The sequence below is a fragment of the Bos grunniens genome, chromosome 1 (genome assembly GCF_055505025.1).
Source record: "Bos grunniens cultivar Pamir isolate PY7600 chromosome 1, Bosgru_T2T1.0, whole genome shotgun sequence".
Taxonomy (NCBI): domain Eukaryota; kingdom Metazoa; phylum Chordata; class Mammalia; order Artiodactyla; family Bovidae; genus Bos; species Bos grunniens.
Genome location: NC_141165.1, coordinates 78,588,932 through 78,611,129, shown reverse-complemented (window position 1 = coordinate 78,611,129; position 22,198 = coordinate 78,588,932). Strand labels below are relative to the sequence as shown.

Genomic DNA, 22,198 nt, shown 5'->3' with positions numbered 1-22,198 from the left:
TGACTAGTAACACATGGTGTCCTCCACCCCCCACGCCCACTCCCCACAAGAGTCTATTACTTCCCTGCCACATCTCCTTGTAGTCCAATACAGGCCTGTGTTTAGGAAATGGGTGCGTGTGTGTGTGCTCAGTCATGTCTGACTCTCCTGTGACTCCTGCAGGCTCTTCTGGCCATGGGATTTTCCCAGCAAGAATACTGGAGTGGGTTGCCATTTCTCCCTCCAGAGGATCTTCTTGACCTATGGATTGAACCTGCAGATTCCTACCACTGAGCCACTAGGGAAGCCCTTAGGAAATGGGGGCAGATCACAATCACAGTGACTTCATTCACTGAACTCATTTAATAAATGTTTATCATGTCCCAGGTGCTCAGAAATATGCTAGATCTAGAAACATAAACCTGGAGTTCAGTTAAATGAAGTTAAGAGCTATGGATTAATTTGTCATTTGACATATCATTATTGATATGTCCTTGGTATCTACTTAGAAAAGTTATCAATAAATTTGTGAGCTAAATATTAAGCATCTTGCTTCATAGGCTATTTAGGAATTTGTAAAGAGAAAGGAGTCCAATCTCCTTTTTTTTTTTTTATTTTATTTTAAACTTTACAATATTGTATTTGTTTTGCCAAACATCAAAATGAATCCGCCACTGGTATACTTGTGTTCCCCATCCTGAACCCTTGTCCCTCCTCCCTCCCCATACCATCCCTCTGGGTCGTCCCAGTGCACCAGCCCCAAGCATCCAGTATCGTGCATCGAACCTGGACTGGCGACTCGTTCCATATATGATATTATATGTATTTCAATGCCATTCTCCCAAATCATCCCACCCTCTCCCTCTCCCACAGAGTCCAAAAGACTGTTCCATACATCAGAAGTGAGAAAAAGAGAGATAAATGACTCATCTAAAATGACTTATGGATTATTAACTGGGGCTACCACCTAGGATTTCTGATGCAGGAAAGCTTGCTTTCCTATATCCAACATTACTTCATTTTTTAAAATCAGCTTAGTCACTTAGATCTGGTATTGACTTAACAAATGTTTACTGAGTGTTTACTGTGCCACCTGAGGGCTTCTAAGTTGAGGAATAAATGTTCATTATTTCAAGGGAAGTACACATCGTTTTATCCCCCGAGGCCTTCTCTCATTTCCCATGGCATCAGATTCCAAAATAAAGAACTTCTGAGTTCCAACATATGAGCAAAGGCACTTGGGATGTTGGTGTACCGAGGCCATTTCAAGCCCCTGCATACTCAGAGGAGAGCACCCCAGGGACTCCAGCAGTGGTGTCTGTATTTCCCTGGAACGCACATGTTCAGCCTGCATGTGGTTCAGAACGCCCTCTCTGAGCATGTCAAAACAGTCTGACAAAGCCTGCTCTCACCATATTGGTGGGGGGCTAGAACCAAACGTGCTGGGAACCTTTTGAGAACAAGTTGTCTTATGAGATGCATACTCCACAATTCAAATGAAAGCACTAGAGAAACACATCCAGACTCTGTTTGGGTAGATGCAGTGCAGGCTTTCTAAACTGTCACTACTGATGGCCAAGAAGCACGGTTAAAACAGAGAACCTTTCTAGCAACCCAGAATATGAGATTACAGATTTCTAAAAGCTCAGAATATGAAGAAATCTATCCTTTCTTTTTCCAGATGTCTATGAATTACTGGGGCTTCCCTGGAGGCTCAATGGTAAAGAATCTACCTGCGATGCAGGAAACACAGGTTCAGTCCTTGGATCAGGAAGATCCCCTGGAGAAGGAAACAGCAACCCAGTCCAGTATTCGTGCCTTGGGGAAACCCATGGACAGAGAAGCCTGGCAAGCTAGTCCATGGGTCACAAGAGTCAGACATGGCTTAGCAACTAAAATACCATCACTATGGAATCAATGCTGAACGCTGACCTTCATAGTTTAAGCATAAAATTTTAACACAGAGCCTGTGAAACTTGCAACCAGGAATAAGAATAATTTCAATCCAGCTGCAGATTCTCAGTGATGTCCCAGGTTAGGAGGATGGAGTGGTCATGGAGAACCAGAACTAAGGTTACTGGGAGACCTTGAGCTAGTATCCATCCTATCTTCTATGTCTACAAGGCATTGAGCACAGGGCTCTAAGCATTACTTTCCTTGTCACTTCCTATCTGACTGACATCTTCAGTAGCAGGGACTGTATCTTCTCTGTCTTAGATAGGCAGCCCCTAGCACAGGTTTGAGCATTCTTTGGCATTACGTTTCTTTGGGATTGGAATGAAAACTGACCTTTTCCAGTCTTGTGGCCACTGCTGAGTTTTCCAAATTTGCTGACACACTGAGGGCAGCACTTTCACAGCATCATCTTTTAGAATTTGAAATAGCTCAGCTGGAATTCCATCACTTCCACTAGCTTTGTGCGTAGTGATGCTTCCTAAGGCCCACATGACTTCACATTCCAGGAGTTCCAGCTCTAGGTGAGTGGGAGTGATCATACCTTCGTGATTATCTGGGTCGTGAAGATCTTTTTTGTAAAGTTCTTCTGTGTATTCTTGCCACCTCTTCTTACTATCTTCTGCTTCTGTTAAATCCATACCATTTCTGTCCTTTATTGAGCCCATCGATCTTTGCATCAAATATTTCCTTGGTATCTCTAATTTTCTTGAAGAGATCCCTAGTCTTTCCCATTCTATTGTTTTCCTCTATTTCTTTGCATTGATTGCTGAGGAAGGCTTTCTTATCTCTCCTTGCTATTCTTTGGACCTCTGCATTCAAATGGGTATATCTTTCCTTTTCTCCTTTGCTTTTCGTTTCTCTCTTTTTTGTGTGTGATTTTTTTTTTTTAATTTTCAGTCAGCCATTTTGATTTTTTGCATTTCTTTTTCTTGGTCATCTCACACACTAGTAAAGTAATGCTCAAAATTCTCCAAGCCAGGCTTCAGCAATATGTGAACTTCCACATGTTCAAGCTGGTTTTAGAAAAGGCAGAGGAACCAGGGATCAAATTGCCAACATCCGCTGGATCATCGAAAAAGCAAGAGAGTTCCAGAAAAACATTTATTTCTGCTTTATTGACTATGCCAAAACCTTTGACTATGTGGATCACAATAAACTGTGGAAAATTCTGAAAGAGATGGGAATACCAGACCACCTAACCTGCCTCTTGAGAAACCGTATACAGGTCAGGAAGCAACAGTTAGAACTGGACATGGAACAACAGACTGGTTCCAAATAGGAAAAGGAGTACATCAAGGCTGTATATTGTCATCCTGCTTATTTAACTTATATGCAGAGTTGGACACGACTGAGTGACTTCACTTTCACTTTTCACTTTTACGCACTGGAGAAGGAAATGGCAACCCACTCCAGTGTTCTTGCCTGGAGAATCCCAGGGACAGGGGAACCTGGGGGCTGCCGTCTATGGGGTTGCACAGAATCGGACATGACTGAAGTGACTTAGCAGCAGCAGAGTACATCATGAGAAATGCTGGGCTGGAGGAAGCACAAGCTGGAATCAACATTGCTGGGTGAAATATCAGTAACCTCAGATATGCAGATGATACCACCCTTATGGAGAAAGTGAAGAAGAACTAAAGAGCCTCTTGATGAAAGTGAAAGAAGAGTGTGAAAAAGTTGGCTTAAAGCTCAACATTCAGAAAATGAAGATCATGGCATCCAGTCCCATCACTTCATGGGAAATACACAGGAAAACAGTGGAAACAATGGCTGACTTTATTTTTCTAGGCTCCAAAATCACTGTGGATGGTGACTGCAGCCATGAAATTAAAGAACGCTTGGAAGGAAAGCTATAATCAACCTAGACAGTATATGAAAAAGCAGAGACATTGCTTTGCCAACAAAGGTCCATCTAGTCAAGGCTATGGTTTTTCCAGTGGTCATGTATGGATGTGAGAGTTGGACTGTGAAGAAGGCTGAGTGCTGAAGAATTGATGCTTTTGAACTGTGGTGTTGGAGAAGACACTTGAGAGTCCCTTGGACTGCAAGGAGATCCAACCAGTCCATTCTAAAGATCAGTCCTGGGTGTTCATTGGAGGGACTGATGTTGAAGCTGAAACTCCAATACTTTGGCCACCTGATGCAGAGAGCTGACTCATTTGATAAGACCCTGATGCTGGGAAAGATTGAGGGCAGGAGGAGAAGGAGATGACAGAGGATGAGATAGTTGGATGGCATCACCAACTCAATGCACATGGGTTTGGGTGGACGCTGGGAGTTGGTGATGGACAGGAGGCCTGGAGTGCTGCGGTTCATAGGGTCGCAAGGAGTCGGACATGACTGAGCGACTGAACTGAATTGAGCACAAGTTTGACACATGGTAAGCGTGCATTTACCCTGCACACTCAATCAAAGAGTGCAGAGTAAGTGACAGAAACAAAGGGTTGAACTCGATGTTACATAAACCCTTCTCTAGCACTCAAGTTTAGTTCAGCTGAGAAAACATGAGGGGGGTTGCTTGAATGTCTGAGAAAAAGGATGATACAAGGAAGAAAGTTTTGATTCCGGAATCTGAGGCACTAAGAGCTTCCGGGTACTTGCTTTTTATTAAGGTTTATGGAATTACACTTTATAAGGAACATTTTCATTCAGCATTTTCTACAGATCCCCTTAAAGTATATCTTGTGCTGAACCGCCAGACTGACTGAAACAGGTAGTACAGTTCTGGCCTAATCAAGCTATGCAGTTTATCTGATAGTTCCACGGCAGACAGAATGTCTGGAACAGAGCAAAAAATGAGATCACAAAGTAAAAAGGCTTCAAATTAATTCTCATGACCAAAAGCAAAAAAAAGAGAAAACGAAGTATGTAGTATCACATTATATAATACTTCGAAGAAGCATCAGTCAAAGAAAGACCTGTGATAGTTTGAAGAATTACTGTATGAGAGATATACAGATAGTTTTCAATTATATCCTTGCCATTTTACTTGTAAATATTGTGACTGCATTACTTGCCATTTGTCAGAAGACTGATTGATTCTTTTTATTGGCATATTCCTCTCACCCCACTCAATTTTATTTTAATATACTCACACCATTAGAATAAGTTATCTGGGGAAAAAATCAGCACAGAGAGCAGAATTATGTGAAATCTAAATGTGTTCAAGACAAGTGCGTTCATTCACTATAAACGGAAGAGTACTCTTTGTATGCATGCACATGTGCTCAGTCGCTTCAGTTGTGTCTGACTCTTTGCAACCCCATGGACTGTAGCCTGCCAGGCTCCTCTGTCCATGAGATTCTCCCAGTAAGAATACTGGAGTGGGTTGCCATGCCCTCCTCCAGGGGATCTTCTAGACCCTGGGATCAAACCAGCGTCTCCTGAGTCTCCTGCGTTATATGTAGATTCTTTACCGCTAAGCCACTGGGAAAGCCCAGTCTTTGTATAATCTTTTCTATTATTATACCTAAAAACTCAGTACAGAGATGGTCATTCCCACTGGAGAGTAATATTAATAGTGCTCACAAGACTTCTATCTGTCATCATGATCCCTTACAATACCAGGCATGTTAGCAGCAGGTTCATCATTACATTTACTCCTGAAATTACACTAAGAAGAGTTGTGGAAGCCATGACAAAATCAATACATTTACTGAATGTGTGTTCTGTGCAAAGAACTGTGTTTCTGCAGTGAAGTGGGATGCAGTCTTCTATGGGTTCTGTTTAGATGGATTGATGCTACCAGCCATCGGCCACCAAGATATTGTATACTTTACTACGGGGATGATAGGGAAGAAAAGGGATTGTCCCTTACTCTCACAAGACTCACCATCTAGTACGATGATGGCAAAATGCTTTTTCTCACAAAGATTAAAATAACCAACAGATCTATATGACTTGACAGAATCATGCAAAGATGACTGAACATTCAAATATCCCTACTGGTTTCTACTGGTTCTGTCCCCAGGTCACACTGAGTAATTCTGGGCCAACTTCTTGCCTCAGATAGTCTGTGAATGAGACACTTTTCTAGACTTTTCTCCCTCTGGGCCATGAAAAATTCATAAAGAAGGTCATGCCTAGACTGTCTTTTATGGGAGTGAGAAAAGCCACTGGAAAAACCAAAGCAAAGTAACAAATGGGGCTGGCGGGGAGGGTAAGACAATACAAGCAAATCTTAAATATCAGAGAGAGCTAAAGACCAGCGAGAGAAACAAACAGCCAGATAAACATGGAGCATCAAAATTCCCACCAAATATCACTGGAGAATGACTTGGGTTTGATCCATGGGTTGGGAAGATCCTATCACTGGAGAATAGACTCTATCTGTCCCTGGGTGCTAGAATTGAAACATGGGGTCTTTGCGAAAGGGCTGTTTGAAGTCTATTTCTGGTGAACTGGACAAAGGTATTAGCTTAATTCCTTCAGATGCTGTCACAGAAATGACCTAAGGGATCCCACAACAAAGATGTGATCAGATGTTCTGAACCTTGAACATGGCATCAAACTTTGAGGGGCATTTCACAAAAGCATGGAGATTGGCCACCACATCAAGGATTGCCCCTTATTTCATTTGTCTCAACCATGTAGCCAAATAAAACTTTAAATGTTACAGACACAGAAAATGTCCCGTAAAGGTGCAGCTATATGCAGCTTAAGTTGTCTGGAAGGTCCTTTTGTATCACCAGTACACATCCCAGCCATCCTTTAGGCCAGATCAAGTGCTGCTTCCTGATTACTCAGGCTTAATGTGAGCCTAAATCATTTGATAACAGTAGATTTTATCTTTAAAAGCTCTGGTTGTGTGCATGCATGCTAAGTGGCTTCAGTGGTGACCCTATGGACTCTAGCCTGCCAGGCTCCTCTCTCCTTGGGATTCTCCAGGCAAGAATACTGTAGTGGGTTGCCATGATCTTCTCCAGGAGATATTCCTGACCCAGGGATTGAACCGCGTCTCTTACGTTTGCTGCATTGGCAGGTGGATTTTTACCACTAGCGCCACCTGGGAAGCCCAATAGCTTTGGTTATCCATCACTTTATACCTGTGCTGTAGACATCATCATATATGTCTTACCCCTCCCAACATGGGGCCTAGAATATGGTATCCACAGAATAAACATAGAAGGAGGGAAGGAAGGAGGAAGGGAAGGAATAATCTTCCCAAGCAAATACCCAGAGTAGAAGATATACTTTTAAACAAATATGGATTGACAAGAAAAAAGAAGTTTCAGCCTTCTCATTTTCTTTGGCTCCTTTGAAGATCCTGGGGGACCCAAGCAGTATGCTCCCTGCTGCCTCTTCCCATTCTGACTGTCTTGTTACATACTCACGTGGGACACTCTTGGAATGGTGTCAGGAAATTGGGAGTTTGGTGCGGGAAGGATGCACGTTGGCTACATTTAGTTCAGTGAAGTGGGATACATTTACATGGTTTGCTTTCCCTACAACGTGTGCATACGGTATCACCAATTATCATGGTTAGGAATGACTAGTTGGCATACTTTCAATGCCCCTGGGCCCACTACTTGCCTAGCTTTAGGACCCTGTGACAAGAATGTGTCCTACAACCTCTAGCATGTGGATGATGCAGGCAGAAAAGAGAAACAGGGTGTGAGATGTATGGAGCATAAAACTAAATCAGCTGAAACTTCTACCAATCGTCAGACATATAAAAGCATACACAAAAGGAAGACTACTCAGCACTCAGTGATGCAAAATGAGATGCTTTCTTTTATAAGGACTGTGCTCATGATGCACTAGAAGCATTTTTAAATGCACCACTGACTTCATTTTATTTTTCAATGTGGATTTCACAAAATAGAATTTATCAGTGTATTAACTTACAGCAATAGTACAAGTATTTTTGTAACAGCTTTCAAATAAAAGAAACTTTATATCAGTTTCCCCAAATTTGACAATCATTTGAAGTTTGGGGATATTACCAATGAAAGTTATACAGATTAAAGGAAGTTTTCCAAACTTTTAATCATAATAACAAAATTAATTTCTATCAACTATTTAAGAGGAAAGAGTAAAATATTTTTTTTATTCTCTCAATAGGAAAAAAAAAGTATGGTTAGGTTGCATGGAGAGGTGACCAGAGAGCATGCAGCCAAAAAAATGAAAGAAAAAGTCACCAGACAATTAATTAATTAAAGTGATATTTTTCTGGATTTTGTGATTTTTGTTAGATTTCACAGATTTTTAAAAATCAATTTATGCTTTATTAGCTTTTCTCATTTGAAATAAATATTCATTTTTTTTGCATAATTGTTTTGGGATGAGTTACATCCATCCCAAATTCAGATGCTGAGGTGCCCTAGTACTATAGAATGTGATTATATTTGGAAACAGGGCCTTCAGAGAGAAACTTAAGTTAAAATGGGATTGTTAGGTTGGCTTAGGGGCTTCCCACCTGGTGCTGGTGGTACAGAACCCATCCACCTCGCAGGAGACATAACAGATACAGGTTCAGTTCCTGGATCTGGAAGATCCTCTGGAGAAGGGAGGGCCACCCACTGCAGTATTCTTGCCTGGAGAATCCCATGGACAGAGGAGGCTGCCGGGCTACAGTCCACGGGATGGTAAAGAGTCAGACATGACTGAAGGGACTTAGCATGCATGCACAGGTTGGCCTAAACCAATGTGACTGATATCCCTGTAGGAAGAGGAGATCAGGACACAGATACACACAGAAGAAAGACTAAGTGAAGACACAAGGAGATGTCCATCTATAAACCAAGGAGAGAGGTCTCAGAAGAAGCCAACCCTGTCAGCACTCTGACCTCAGAATTCCAGCCTCCTGAAACAGGAGAAAATACATTCCTGCTGATTAAGCCACCCAGCCCTAGCAAACTCATGCAATAATTTTCTGGTCATAATTTTGTACTTTTTAAAACAGTCTCCCCAAAGTGATATACCTCAAAGCTTTATGTCCCAAAGAATCTGAATATATCTCAACACACACACACACACACACACACACACACACACACACACACTGTAATTTCACTATTCACTGTTGGGTGTGTTAACTACAGAGTGAAAGCCAAGGTTGTTTTGTTGGAAATCCTTACTTTTTATACATACTTCTTTATAAAAATTTTTCATCTTCAACAGTTGTTTATATTGTAACTACCAAGTGGTGAATAGGATTCAATCATTTAATCAAAAGGTTTATTTGGCTTCTGAGATTTGTCCAATCGGCCCATTATCTACAGACCTTTCTCAGAGGGAGTACTGAAGAATACCTAGATATCACTAGATATCAGTCCACATCTTTTATTCCTATCCTGTTTAGTGAATTTCCTGTTTTTCAGTCTCAATGTTAAATGACTGCAGGGGGCATTCTATAAACAGAAAAGCTAGGAATTGAAATTCCTTTTAGTTCCGTGTTACATGATTTGGATTTTATAGACAAGGGACAAGGATTTTATGATTTATATAGTGTGCAAAACTGGGAAGTGACTTCTTTAAAATCATGTCATCATCTGTATAAGAGGATAACAGTTCACTCTTTGTCCATCTTGACAAGTTTCGTTTTGTTTTCAGGAACAAATGAGACAATGGATATGAGAATGTATTACATTAAAAAGTTCACTGTTACTTTATTGGAGGAAATTATAAAGGAACTATAAATGTACATGTAGGGTTGATCTTGATCTACCAAATCTAGAGATTTAAGGATTGTTTTTAGATCCTACCTGTGAGACGTTGGATAATCATTCTCTGGGTCTTAATTTCTTATAAAAAGACAAGATGACTTCTTGGGAAAACAAAGGAATACACTTCATTTCTGACAGCCTAAAAATCTAAGAACTCCCAATCACTGAGAACATTTCTGTGGTGGTTATTATGTTCCAGAAGACTACTGGGAAAGCTCATTTTCATTTCTAGGACTTCATTTTGACACTGTAATTGGTTAAGATTCGAAAGAAAACCAGACTTCTGTTTTTAATAGAGAATGCTAACATTTAGCATGGATATAAGCATGGAACCTGAACATATAAAATGGAAAACAATGACTCACCTAAAACACATTAAATTAAAAAAAAAAACAAAAAACCTCTTGCTAAAGGAAAGGGACCTTTATGAACATGATCCATGCAGTTAAAAAAGAAAGAAAGGAAGTAAGCCGCAGCACACACTTGTGCTTGCCTCCCTATCGATGGCCTGGCACTAGGACTCATAGAACTGCCACAGAGAGCCACACAGTCCTGAGCGCTGCACGTGATCAAGCTCACACTTCCACCGTTCACTAAATAAGGCTTTTGAAACAAACCTGGCCTAGGCTCACTCATCTGGCATTTCTCCCACAGGAATGCAAATCAGTGTTCTACCCAAGGATTCCAAGAATGACAGTTCAGGATTTTTATTGATTGATTTAATCCCTCTCAGGATGGACTCATTTGGAATCAATAGCAAATGTCACGAGTCAATGGGATATTCACTTTGCCTGACTTTCTACTTTGGATATAAATGGGCTGAGTTTTACAGATTATATTAACTTTTTCTTCCCCTTTACCCTTTACTGATTAGCTCTCCAATGACAATGTCAATTACTTGTGCCAATGTACAAAACAATGTTACCCCTGGCATTTTGCAAGCAGTTCACATGTTTGGGGGAAATTATACCACACTTGAAAAGCTGGCATTCTTGGTTTTGTTTCAAGTCCTTCCTTCTCACGTGGACACACTGTGCTGATGTCACAGATTGACTCTGAGGAGGGCTTCATCTTCGTGCGATTTGTCCTGCATCTCTCGGCACTCAGTAGTACTTTCCTCACTGAAGTTCAAGGCTATTGGCTAGATTCTTGTCTATGATATTCCATTTAGCTCCATTTTGTAGCCCGCCCATCACACCCCCAACACTGATGCTTCATGAGTGTCTGGCAGGACAGACTGGTAGATGAGAAATGAAGAGATGAACTTATGTCATCTGTTAGAAAAATTATTACAAACTTTTCCTAGCAGGTAACATCCTAATAAACTAGACGCTAAGAAAAGGTATCCTCAGCAGATTAACATGTGGGTTCTACACAGGATCAGAAGAGAGCTTGATTTAAAGTTTAAGGTGGGGCTGCCACATACCAGGGAGGATTTCTGTTCACATCCTTTTATAGAGAATTTGTGTAGTATCATGGCTAAGAGCTTGTCATGTGGTCTTGGGCAAGGAATCTAATCCCTATCTTAATTTCCCACTTAGTAAAAAATCAGGGTATCAACACTATTTTCTTTTATACTTTCTGCCAGGACTAAATGAGCCAATGCACACGAAAGGATCACAAAGAGAAATAATAACTCATCTTGGGTGACATCTGGCACTCATGCCTGAAAGCAGGTTTTAAACTTCAGAACACAGACATTTTGCCACACTAGACTTTTAAGCACAGTTTCTCAAGTGATTAGCATGTACTTGCTAAGGGGTCATAAGTAGGTAAAACTCACTATTGTTAATATACATCATGTATTCGTTATTACTTACCAACTATCTTTGACAACAAACAAAAGGTTATGTTACAGACTTCACTATGCATGCTTCTCTTTTGTTGTTGTTAATTTTTTTAAGAAAATTATTGAAACACAGTTGGTTTACAATATTGTCTTAGTTTCAGGTGTACAACAAAGTGGTCAGTTATATGGATTACATATATATAATATATATATATATATATATACATACATGTAAAATATATTATTTTTCTACATTTTATCTTCCATTATAGGTTATTATTGATACCAATGAGTATAGTTCACTGTGCTATCTATACAGCACATGCTTATCTTTAAGCTATCACATGTAAAGATACAGGTTGTGAGCCAGCCTTTAAATTGATCTCATGGTTAGAGGTAAATGGCTAGAAAAATGGAGAATCAGAATGGCAGTTAATTAATACTGAAATAAACTTAACTTAAGGAAGAACTTTTGATTCTACAGCCATTAGAGGCTCTGGACAATTATACAATCCAATCTTGCCTACTTTCTAACCCCTCATTCCTACTGATTCAGAACTAATAGAGATCACATCCTACCTGAAGCGTTCCAAAACTTAAGACAGCTACCTCTTCTGAAGATCACTAGAACTTTCTCAGGGACTTTCTTTTAGCATTTACAATTCCTGTGAACTATTTATCCTTAAGCATCTGATTGTGGGGGAAAATGCTCTATTCTCTAAACAAGTGGGGATGTTAGCTCTTTGTGTGTGTGTGTGTGTAGTACTTAATGGGGCTTCCCTGGAGGCACGGTGGTCAAGAATCTACCTGCCAATGCAGGAGGCGTGGGTTTGATCCTTGGGTAGGGAAGATATCCTGGAGAAGGAAATGGCAACCCACTCCAGTATTCTTGCCTGGGAAATCCCATGGACAGAGGAGCCTGGCAGGCTATAGTCCATGGGGTCACAAACAGTCAGACATGGCTTAGAGACTAAACCACAACAAAGTACTTCACACTGATCAATAAGAAGGTAGCAGTGGTCAGAGGCTGCCCAAGTGCCATTTAAAGAAAAAAAAAGAAAAAAAAAATATATAGCAGTGTAATACTATATCTTTACGAGGAAGTAATTATAACCAGAAGATTTTGAAAAACAGTCAACTCTAGTTCATCTCCCAAATGTCTTGAACTACCATGGCTTTCATTACTACTTATGTGGGGTAAACTTGCCCTGCCACTTGTGAGAGAGTAAATGGTGTGTCTGATATTTCTCCTTCTCATTCAACAACCATATTCTTCCAACTGCCCTTACAGCTAGAGCCTGTGAGTCTGTTTAAATAGACAACTATAAGAATCTGGAGCTATAAACTCCATACTCATAAAGTGGCCCAGACCTTCACATTTCTTGACATAAAGCTCTTCTGTTTGCAAATAAGAAAGTTTATAAGCCCATCTTTTCAATAGTTAAGGGAAACCACAGAAGCAGCAGAATAGAACAAATATTCCTACATCTTCTTGGATCTTACACCGTGGCTGGGGTTGTCTTAAAACAAAACCAGACCTATTGCTCCCTTGCTGAAATTCTCCACTGGACTTCCATTTCTCTTAGAATAAGGACAAACTCCTTAGTATGGTCCATAAGATCTGGACCTTATTCACCGTTCTCACCTCACTTTATTCATTCTCTTTGACTAGCTTCCCTGGCTTTCTTTCTATTCCTGTAAATGCCAGGCTGAGAGGGTTCATCCTTGTTGTCGTCTGCTGGGAATTTTTTTTTTTCTTTGTTTTTCTTGATTTTATTTTATTTTATTTTTTTAAATTAATTTTATTTTATTTTTAAACTTTACATAATTGTATTAGTTTTGCCAAATATCAAAATGAATCCACCACAGGTATACATGTGTTCCCCATCCTGAACCCTCCTCCCTCCTCCCTCCCCATACCCTCCCTCTGGGTCGTCCCAGTGCACTAGCCCCAAGCATCCAGTATCGTGCATTGAACCTGGACTGGCATCTCGTTTCATACATGATATTTTACATGTTTCAATGCCATTCTCCCAAATCTTCCCACCCTCTCCCACAAAGTCCATAAGACTGTTCTATACGTCAGTGTCTCTTTTGCTGTCTCGTATACAGGGTTATCGTTACCATCTTTCTAAATTCCATATATATGCGTTAGTATACTGTATTGGTGTTTTTCCTTCTGGCTTACTTCACTCTGTATAATAGGCTCCAGTTTCATCCACCTCATTAGAACTGATTCAAATGTATTCTTTTTAATGGCTGAGTAATACTCCATTGTGTATATGTACCACAGCTTTCTTATCCATTCATCTGCTGATGGACATCTAGGTTGCTTCCATGTCCTGGCTATTATAAACAGTGCTGCGATGAACATTGGGGTACACGTGTCTCTTTCCCTTCTGGATTCCTCAGTGTGTATGCCCAGCAGTGGGATTTTCCTCACACAGATCGTAGGAGAGCTGGCCCCTGTGCATTTTTCAGGTTTGGGCTCAAAGGTCATTTCTTCACTGTCTTTCTTGAGCTGGCTACCTAAACTAGCCACTCTTTATCCCATTATTAAAATATTTTATCCAGAGCAAGTTGTTGTTTTTGTTGTTTAGTCACTAAGTTGTGTCTGACTCTTTGTGACCCATGGACTGTAGCCTACCAGGCTCTGTCAAAGGCATTTCCCAGGCAAGAACATTGGAGTGGGTTGCCATTTCCTACTCCAGGGGATCTTCCTGAGCCAGAGATTGAACCCATGTCTCCTGCATTGGAAGCTGGATTCTTTACCACTGTGCCACCTGGGAAGTGGATATTCAGAGCACCTATCACTGTCTAAAATTATGTCTTACTGCTTCTCTTCTGAAAACATTACTAGAATGTAAGCTTTAAGAGGAATGAAATTATTTTCCTCTTTCTGACTCTAACCCAGCACTAAAAATAGAGGCTGAGTAAGTTTTTGGTGAGTAAACGTACAAACGAAGCCACGTGTTTTGTCATCCAATAAAGATGACCTCATTGGCTTTAACTCTTTGTTTATATTAATGAAAATTTATAAAAGAAAGAGCTTCTGGATTAAGAAAACTACTTGATGTCTCCAAGATTCAGTTTTTGCCTGCAAAATGAAAATAATAACACTATCTACCAGAAAGTGTTACTGAGAAGATGGCATGAGCTATTCCATGGAAAGTGCTTAGCACAGAACCTGATACAAATATGTTATCAATATTAGCAGCTATTGATCCATATGGCTTTAAAATATTTAACACCATCTATCACTTAAGATTTCTAGTTACCCTCCTTTATTCTAAGTCTTTCCAAATCTAACAATAACATTTTAAATAGGTGTGGTATTTATAATCAAAAAGAGTATTTGCCCATCTGTCATCACATAGGACATTCCTTGTAGTTTGGAACTCAAACCTCAGACTTGACATCCAATATTAGGATCTATCTACCATGTCAACACTATCATGGAGCTAAAAAGAGGGCTGAGGAGCTTAGGTAGTAGAAGGCAAGTGGGATGGGGAAAACACATTAATCATACATTAATGGGGAAATCATACATTAGTAGGTGTCATATATTTGAACACAGTATGTTCAACAGTAATAAATATTACAGGGGAAATGAAGTCAAGGTGAAAAGGGACACCTAGAGCCAGGGGAGGGATTTTAGGGTGGTCAGGGAAGACTTCCCCAGCAAAGGAACCTTAGAGTGGAGTTTCTCGGAAGGTGAGAGAACAGCCCGAGTGGATATCTGGGGAAAGGCATTTCGGGCAGAAGGCACAAGCAAGGGAGTGTGGCTGAATTTCAAACAACACGTTATTTACAAAACCAGGTGGCAGGTGAGATTGGCCCTTGGGCTGCAGTTGGCTGGGCCCTCATCCATGTTCCCCACCTGCCTTCTTTAACTCTTCTCTGGTTCTCCGCTGGTCACTAGCAATTTCCCTGTCTCTGCAGATATTACAGCCTCAGTTATCTCATAGAGACTGCTCGAAACTTTGTGTCCTTTGGATGGGATGAGTAGCAGGATTAAAAATAAGGTTTCTTCCGGTAAAGATTATTGTTGTTTTTAGCTGCTAAGTGGTGTCTGACTCTTTTGCCACCACATGGACTGTAGCCCACCAGCTCCTCTGTTCATGAGATTTCCCAGGCCTGAATACTGGAGTGGGTTTTCATTTCCTTCTCCAGGGGATATTCCCGACCCAGGGGTTGAACCCATGTCTTCTGCTTGGCAGGCAGATTCTTTACCACTGAGCCACATGGTAAAGATTATAAGTATCATCTTTATAGTAATTCTGTCCAAATTCATGTTAAAGATTGCATGCATGTACCATGAAATATATATTTAGCTAACAGATCCATGAAGAAATCAAAGCATACCTCTACTCTCTTACCGCTTTTCATAATAGTCCCTAAAGATACACCCTAAATAAGCAAGGGGTCAATGTTTGAGCAATCAATGTACCAAACATTTATAAAGACAATAAAAGGGGCTTGTTATCTGGAACTTATATTTAGTATATAGTTTCACCTCATGGACTCTTAATATAATGTTGACTGAACCCTGGGTTTCAAATGTTAAATAAGCTATTAATATGTCCCAGAAACATGAATCTAAAGTTTTAACCCCTAAACTGTTGGGCCCAAGGAATACTGATGTTTGGATTTGTACAGGGAGCTGACACAGGTAAACACAGGCAGCTATGAATGGACTCAAGTGTCATGGAATGGAAAGAACACACTGGGGCTGGCAGTCTGTGACCTAAGAGCTCATCCTTCCTCTGACACTAGGTGTTGGTATGATACTAGGGTGTTGGTATACTTACTAGGTAAGTTGCCTCCAGATCTCTTACATAGCTTTCCCCACATATGAAAGTGCTTGGTAAATTGTGTAAGGGCTTATAAAAATGCTAGATGTGGTTGATCTTTCTAGTCCTGAATTCTCCATTTCTTTATGCCTCAATAAGAAAAAAGCAATGACTTCCTTTTAATTAGCAATTTACTCTCCTTTAAGATCCCCACAAGGACAACTCTACAGTACAACCACACTTGGCCAAAACCTATGGATCCAGAGCCTGGATGGACAAACCAACTCATGCCGCAGTGAGTGAAGGTCACTCAGTCATGTCTGATTCTTCACAACCCCATGGACTATACACTCCATGGAATTCTCCAGGCCAGAATGCTGGAGTGGGTAGCCTTTCCCTTCTCCAGGGGGATATTCCCAACCCAGGGATCGAACCCAGGTCTCCTGAAATGCAGGCAGATTCTTTACCAGCTGAGCCCCAAGGGAAGCCCCAGGGAGAGGTCATTTAATGCTCTGACCCAAATCTGTTAAAAAAAGTGCTACACATTATTATTATATAAGTTGTTATATTTAAGTAAGTAAACTTCTGAAGTAAACCGTATTACATTTTCTAAAGAACATTCACAGAATTCCAAGGATAAAATACAGCAAACATCATATTATTTGCTAAGAGTGTATCTGAAAGTTGTTTTCTATGTTCCAGAAAATCAAAGAGCTAACATAACAAGTAAATATTTCTAGGGAAGTAGCATTTTTGGGAAGTCAACTATTTGACTTTCACTTTGGGATATTTCCTGAAACTCTGCGTGTAAAATCTGTCAAAATTTTTATGCTTACCACTAATTATTATACACTGATAGTGGTCAAGCCTCTTTGCTTTCTGGGGAAGGGAACTATATTTTCTTCTTTGAAACAGGACAGTGTGAGTGTTTGCTGCTGGCCAAGAAGGAAAGGAGATTTCTAGAGGGACAAATCAGTGATTCCATATGCAAAATGAAATGCATTCTCTTGCCCTTAAATACAAAATAGTACATATTACGAAAGACATTTATTAAAACTATCTAATTTTCCAAAAAGATTAAGGACCTGGGATATCTTCAAACCATATGATACCACTTATATGTGAATAAACAAAAATGGTAAAAGTGAACTTACTTACAAAACAGTGTCACAGATGTAGAAAACAAATTCATGGTTAGCAAGGAAGAAAGAGAGGCAGGGATAAATTCAGAGACTGGGATCAATGTATATACACTACTATATATAAAATAGGTTACTAATTCATGAACCGACAACTCCCACATGTACCAACTGGGTTTTTAAGAGACAGAAACAGAGACCAAATTGCCAACATTTGTTGGATCATGGAGAAAGCAAGGGACTTCCAGAAAAAACATCTACTTCTGCGTCACTGACTATGCTAAAGCCTTTCACTGTGTGGATCACAGCAAACTATGGAAAATTCTTAAAAAGATGGCACTACCAGACCACCTGACTTGTCTCCTGAGTATTATGTGGGTCAAGAAGTGACAGTTAGAACCAGATATGAAACAGACTGGTTCAAAATTGGGAAAGGAGTACAACAAGGCTCTATATTGTCACACTGCTTATTTAACTTAGATGGAGTACATTGTGTGAAATACCGGGCTGGATGAATCACAAGATAGACTCAAGATTGCTGAAAAAAATATCAACAGTCTTAGATATGCAGATGATACCACTCTAATGGCAGAAATTGAAGAACTAAAGAGTCTCCTGATGAAGGTGAAAGAGGAGAGTGAAAAAGCTGGCTTAAAACAATATTCAAAAAACTAAGATCATGGCATCCAGTCTCATTATTTCATTACAAATGGAGAAAAAGTGGAAGTAGTGACAGATTTTATCTTCTTGGTCTCCAAAATCACTGTGGACGGTGAGTGCAGCCATGAAATTCAAAGATGCTTGCTCCTTGGAAGGAAAGCTATGAGAAACTTAGACTGCATATTAAAAAGAGATGTCACTTTGCTGACAAAGGTAGATATAGGCAAAGCTATGACTTTTCCAGTAGTTATATATGGATGTGAATTGGACCATAAAGAAGGCTGAGTGGTACAGAATTGATGCTTTCAAACTGTGGTGCTGGAGAAGCCTCTTGAGAGTTCTCTGGAGTGCAAGGAGATCAAACTAGTCAATCCTAAAGGAAATCAACCCAGAATATTCATTGGAAGGGCTGATGCTGAAGCAGAAGCTCAAATACTTTGGCCACCTGACGAGAAGAGTCAACTCACTGGAAAAGACCCTGATGCTGGGACAGATGGAAGGGAGCAAAAAGAGAAGGGAGCAAAAAGAGAAGGGAGCAACAGAGGGTGAGATGGTTAGATAATATCAGCAACTCAATGGACATGAATTTGAGCAAACTCCAGGAGACTGTGGAGGACAGAGGAGCCTGGTGTGCTGAGTCCACGAGGTTGCAGAGTCAGACATGACTTAGTGACTGAACAATAATAACAAGAACAGCACAGTATAGCACAGGGAACTCCATTCAATACTCTATAATGACCTATATGGGAAGAGTCTTAAAAAGAATGGATATATGAATACATACAACTGATTCACTTTGGTGTACAGCAGAAACTTACACAATATTGTGAAACAACTATACTCTAACAAAAATGAATCTAAAAAAATAAAAAACCATTTATGATAGCATCCAGAGTAAGAAATAATTTAACAAAATATGAGTGAAACAATAATACATTGTTAAGGAAACTTAATAAAAGCATAAATGAGCACTATACCATGCTCATAGTTTGGAAGACTCAGTATTAAGATATCAGCTCTTCTCAAATTGATCTATAGATTCAGCAAGATCTCAATTGAAATCACAGGAAGCAATTTTGTGGAAATTGACAAGCTGAAGCTAAAATTTATACAGAGATGGAAAAGACTTAGAATAGTCAAAACACTTTTGAAAGAGAATAAAGATGGAAAGCTTATATTTCCAGATTTCAAAATATTTTATAAAAGTCAGAGATGAAGACTGTGTGGCATTGCCTTAAGGATAGATATATAAGTTTATAGGATAGAACAAAGTCCAGATGGACTCACACATTCGTGATCAATTGATTTTTGTCAAAGGTGTCAAGGTATTTCAATGGAAGAAAGAGTCTTTTCAACAACTCATGCTGCGAAAAGTGTATATACCAATGGGGGGTGACCTTTGACCCCTATCTCACACAGTACACAAAAATCAACTTTGAAGTGAATTATAGCCCTGAATTTACCTGAAAAAAAAAATATGAAAAAAAAAAGCATAGAAGAAAGTGACTGTGACCGTGAGGAGGCAAAAATATCTAAAGACACAAAAAGCATACACTGTAGAAAATAAAAGTGATAAACTGACTTTCATTAAAATTAAATACTTCTGCTCCTAGGAAACAACATTAAGAAAGTGAAAAGTAAAGTTACAGACTGGGATATTGGCAATGCATATATCTAAGGATTCTTATTCACAATACAAAATGTACTGTTACAATAAAAAGACACAAAGCAATTAAAATGTAGGCAAAAATTTTTGATAACACTTCACAAAAGATATACAAATGGCCAACAAGTGCATGAATAACAAGTGTTCCACATCATTAATCAAAAGTAAAATGTAAATATAAACCTCAATCAGATATATCTATAGAGCATGAAAATAGCTAAAATTAAGAAGGCTGATAATACCAAGTGTTTCTAGGGTTAGGAAGCAACTGGCCCTCTCATACATCGTTGGTGAGATTGTAAAATGTTACATTCAGGAAAATAGTGTGGCATTCTCTTACAAAGTTAAATAGTTTCCACATGATCCAGCAATAACTCTGTTAGGTATTTATCCAAGAAAAAAGTATGTTCATATAAAGGCTTATACATGAATGCTCATAGCAGCTTTTTTCATAATTTAAAATAGAAAAAAAAAATGCCTCCAAACAAGTGAATGGGTAAACAAATTATAGCATATCCATACAATGGATGCATATACAAATAAAGCTCAAAAACTTGTGAGTAAAAACAGTCTAGATGCAAGACTGTATACTATTAATATATGATTTTATTTATATGGAATTCTAGCAAAGGTAAAAATGATCCATGTTAGAATGCATAAAGGTGCCTGGGGCTGAAGGTAAAGGAGACTGACTGCAAGTGGGCCTGAGAATCCTCCATGGTGAAGCAGAAATGTTCTCTATCCCGACTGTGATGCACTCGGGTGCGTACATTTTATTGCATATAAATTGAACCCCAAAGAGATAACGAAAGAATCCCAATCAACAAATTCTATGGACATTCAGCAAATGCAGAAAGTAAAACACACTATGCACATAAAAGCATAAACATAAACACATGTATTCCAGAAGGAGTGTAAAATATTAGCACAATTGTGAACATGAGAAATTACGTAGCTACTTTAGATATTAAGCTGCTGATGTGACAACATGTGTGTTACTGAGTTCGCCTAAGCTGATTTGGTGGTGTAGGTTTGGGTTTTGGGATTTTGATGACCAATCTGCTATGTTCTAAAGCAGGGCTTACTCCTTATTTTACTAGGACATAGGACACTTCTTCAAGCATCTTCATTAAACAAGAATGTATTATGTACTGTCTTAGTTATTCAGTAGGAAACAGTGTTCAGATACCATCTGATTTTTATCCTCTAAATCTTAGGTAGGTGGGGCTTCCCAGATGGCTCTAGTGGTAAAGAACCCAGTTACCAATGCAGGAGACATGAGAATCACAGGTTTGATCCCTGAGTTGGGAAGATCCGCTGGAGAAGGGCATGGCAACCCACTCCAGTACTCTTGCCTGGAGAAACTCACTGAAAGAGGAGTCTGGCTGGCTACAGTCCATGAGGTCAAAAAGGATCGGACATGACTGAAGCAACTTAGCACGCACGCATAGGTTGGTGGAAGACAAGTACATAAATGATTCTAGTACAGTAAAAGTGTGGAACTTTCCATGACAGAGTAAAAACCACACAGCTTAATTTTAGAAAGACAAAACTTCACAAGAGAGATGACCACTTTAGCTCAGTCTTAATGGGTCACACTGAATATGCAAATATTTAATTTGCAGGGAGGTCTGGGAAGGCATTCAAGAAAGAAGGTGCTCCATGACAAAAGCTACCAAAGTGAGAAATATCTAGGCAGGTAATTTCTTAGCTGGAAGCTGGGGTGCTTAAAGGGGGATATAAAACTGGAATCTACGCTGGAGTTTCAATTCATCCCATAACTGGCTTGGAACTTCTGACGGCTTTTTTAAAAAGGCAGTTAGTGACAAGTGCAGAGCTGTAGAGTGGAAATATTAATCTGGTAGCATGTATAGAATGAATGAATGTGGAGTAAGACTAGAGGTAGCATATGCAAGCGTGTACACTCAGTCGTGTCTGACTCTTTTGCAACCCCGTGGGTGGTAGCCCGCCAGGCTCCTCTTTCCATGGGATTTCCGAGGCAAGAATACTGGAGTGGGTTGCCATTCCCTTCTCCAGGGAATCTTCCTGACCCAGGGATTGAACCGTGCCTCTGACTAGAGGTAGAGACAGCCATTAAGAGCCATTTCAATGGCTCAGGTGGGACAACTGAACCAGGACAGTAGCAAGGCGGATTGCAATAAGAGAGCAGAATTGAGATATTGTGAAGGTAGAAACACTGGGATAAATTGTACATGGGTGATGAGGAAGAGGAAGCATAGTCCCACAATGCCAAGGCTGGGTGCCCATCAGGGGTTCAACTGGTGCTTCCCCCTCCAGCTGTTAATCTCATGACACAGCACCATGACTGCCAGAGCCCACCGACATGTCTGCCCATCGGGAGGGCCACAGCAGAGCCACACATAGTGGCTGGAGATGCTGACGTGGCAGTCGTTGCACCCAAACACCAAAACAACACCCACGGTTTACTAGGTGGAGAAAGCAAGAGGACAGCCTTCAAAAACCCTGATTTGGAATTGTGGCTCACCCATGAATTTGGCATATGAACTTAGGTGAGTGACTCTTATACT

The 22,198-nt window shown here is 40.0% G+C and overlaps 1 protein-coding gene across 40 annotated transcripts in view; it reads right to left on the bottom strand.

The window, feature by feature from the left end:
• LPP (LIM domain containing preferred translocation partner in lipoma) overlaps positions 1 to 22,198 on the bottom strand; it is a 760,918-nt gene that overhangs the window by 276,483 nt on the left and 462,237 nt on the right. The gene's annotated exons all lie outside the window — the stretch shown is intronic.